We start from the raw sequence: 3,231 nt of genomic DNA on the forward strand, positions 1-3,231 counted from the left end.
CGGGAGGTACCGCACCGCCTCGGGTCCGTGTCCTTGAGTCAGCCCTGAGCTGCTGGGCTATCGCTATACAGAATAGGGACTGGCCACCGCGATGTGGCTGGTCTTCTCCGTTGATCTTCATCTCAAGATTGATCGCGTATAGGCGACCAAGCATAGTCGAGCCGTTTGAGTGAAATAGATTAAAGGATTGCCCTCGAACGCTATGAAGAAGATATCCGTGGGTCTTCATTGACGAAGTTCTGGCCTGACCACACCTGACTTCGGAGAAACGTAATTTGGATCCTTTCTTTAAGAAGGACGCCTCTCTTTATAATGAAGAGGCCGTAAAGGGAGCATTTGTCCACTTGCGAGGTGTTCCATGTCTGAGTGATAGGTTTATTAGTTTTTTCATGAGCCACCGGCAAGTTTATCCGTGTAGGTGGTAAGTTTGTGTCGTCGGCCCGGATCCTCTTAGGAGCAAAATATGCCTCAAGATGCGCCTTCTTGGCCTTCCTCTCTTCCTTCCTTCTTCACCACCTACCGGGGGTGCTGTGTTGACAGGTGCTTGGTGCCGTGGTGCTTCGAGGCTACTGCTGACGGGGTGGCTCTGATGATCGTCTTACGCATGTTAGGGCCGAAACGGTAGCAAAGCTTGACTTGAGCTGGATTGCTGCCCAGGAGTGTCTTGAGAAAGACCTGCACTCCAAAAAGCACGTCATGACCGTAGGGCTGCTTGATCGCTGTGCGGCATTTGTTCATCCAGGAGGCGTACATTTCCTGCAGGTGGGCCGTTAAGCTGATGTAGGCATCATGCCAATACTACTATCTATACTGCTGCCATCAAGTGGCGCCATGTCCCGGACTCTTAGGTGGTGGCGGCTGTATGCCGCCATGCACTGTGGCGCTCTAGTGGGACGGTCATGTGAAGGCCCAACAATCAAGCCAGGTCTGCAGGGATTTGATCGTCGTGTTCCTTTTTCCAGGGCGGCAATGGGATCACTGTTCCTTCAGGGTAGTGGGCGGGCACCGCCGTTTCTTATGTGTCAGTTTGCTACACATCTTGGGCCTGGATGATAGGTGGAGGTGGCGCCGGTGTTTTCTTACCACCAGAAGACTCCCTGCATTGACCGTTCTTCGGCCATGTCATGTCATATGAGGTGCAACTCTGGCGGCAAAACAACGCCTTCTGTCTGCGTCTCCTAGAGGTTGAAAGGGGGATGGCGAGCGTACTCCGCACTACCATTACTAACTTGACCTCGCCACATCTTTCCGCCAATGTAGTGCCGGCATAATCGTTGGAAGCCGCAAGCGACATAGCCGCTTAGTAGCAACCTACCCAACTTGGCCGCTGGCTCCACCCCGCTTGCAGAAGTATGTATGAAACCATCCTGGAGTCAAATGATAAGCTGGGCACTGTGGAGGATGGCAATACTTAAAGGCATATAGTAGTTGAAGAAGATGACGCCAAGAGAACAATGAGTTTACTCTTGATGGCTGATCTGCTAATGGCCGATACAAGGCTGAAGGTTGGGGGCGCGACGCACTGCCTGAGCTGCTGCGGCGGCTGGAGCCAAGGCGGCGTCTCTGGGAGCCTGACGCGGCTGGCCGTGAGCGCACCTGCCGGCGACACGGAAGCTTGAGTTGTCGCCCGCTAATGTCGGGCACATGTACTGCCCCACTTGACCTCCCGCATTCCAAGTAAATTTAACTCCCTCCATCAAACCTGTGGGGATGATCTGCCGGATCTTCTCACACATAACTTGTTCATCATCTCCGTGTTCTCTAGAGGCTTTTCGGCCACCAGCTTCCTTCTAGTGACTCACCTTCTTCTTCACTCTCCGAACTGGATTTATCCTGTCAAGGACCTCCTCTCCAGCCTTTCTCGCCTGCATCCGGATCCAATAGTACTGATATATAGCTTCATACTGTGCCAAAGCCGGACATACTACCACCCGACGGCCGGTGGCTTGTCTGGTTCCCTCTCCTGTATTTGTCTAATGTCAAGAAAGGCGTGGCTCACTGCCCGTGACCCCCGGACGACGGCCACCTTCACAACTCTTCATCCTTCGCATGTGCTGGAACTTAAGGTTAGCCTCATTCTGGCTTCATTGCCCAATAAGATGAGCTTAAATATATAGTACCGAACTATCCTTACTGCAATTTCTTCAATCCTTCACGTCTTCGATCCAGAATAACTTCCGCCTTCCACGGCGCAGAGCGGACCGGATAAACCAGTCTGCTCATCCGGATTGGTATGTGGTTTTTTCGCATTTACTTATCCGGCATCCCTCCTTGTCCCAAGTGGGCTGTTTTCTCGGTAACCGCGGCCTGCAATGGTGGGTCCCTAAGTTCAAATCCCGTGATTTTCTTCCCCAGCGGTCCATTTAATGTCATTACTCTCTAAGTAAGACTTAGCCTAATAAAGTCTTATAAGGAGAGCCACGGGTCTTGCTACTTATCCCTTCCCAAATTTTCACCGCCCCACCCTTCTCCAAATTGTTCTTCCACTCTGCTTAAGGCGGTGCTCATTCTCCTTGAGAGCTAAAGAGTCCACCTTCTTATTGAAACGCCCGGGAACGGTATCGTGGTGAAGCTCGGAGGAGGGATTGACGATAGCCTCAAGCTCCTTGCTTCGAGGTCATGAGTTAGGACTCCGCACGACTCATGGACGATGCACCCTAGTTGCAGATGTCTGAATTTTGGCAACCCACGAAGGCTCCATCGGGTAGGCCACGGAGACTACCGTGGGATGGAAGACTTCCAAGTGACGTTGGCGAGCACCCTGCGGCCTCCGATCCTCCTCTTGGCCTCCTCGCCGTCTTCTACTCCTCTCGAGGCCAGCTTATCACCTTCCGTGCGGTTACCGCGTTCTTCTATCGCCGCCTTTCACCCCGGCCCCAAGGCGCTGGCCCTGTGACACATCGTCAGCCACAGTCGACTGCTGGGCGGCCCCCGGCCCTCTCCCCCTCGGAGTGCTGTCTCGGCCCCTTCCCTCTGAGGCTGGGTTCCGGCCCTCTTCCTCATCTGCGGCGACTTTGGTGGCGGGGCCTTTCCGTGGGCTGCTCGTGAGTCCCTCCTGTGAAGTCCTTGTTGGCCTCTCTCGCTTCTCTCTGCCTGCTCCTGGCTTAGAAGTGCTGTCTATGCTCGTATTTTTGCACTTCATTAAAAAGAGGCAACAGCTAGTACAAGTCAACCAAATTCGTATGACTTTTGCTAATTTTTTCTATCAGGAGGTCGATTTTCCTCAACCGA

This window comes from Lolium rigidum, chromosome 1 (assembly GCF_022539505.1).
Source record: "Lolium rigidum isolate FL_2022 chromosome 1, APGP_CSIRO_Lrig_0.1, whole genome shotgun sequence".
Taxonomy (NCBI): domain Eukaryota; kingdom Viridiplantae; phylum Streptophyta; class Magnoliopsida; order Poales; family Poaceae; genus Lolium; species Lolium rigidum.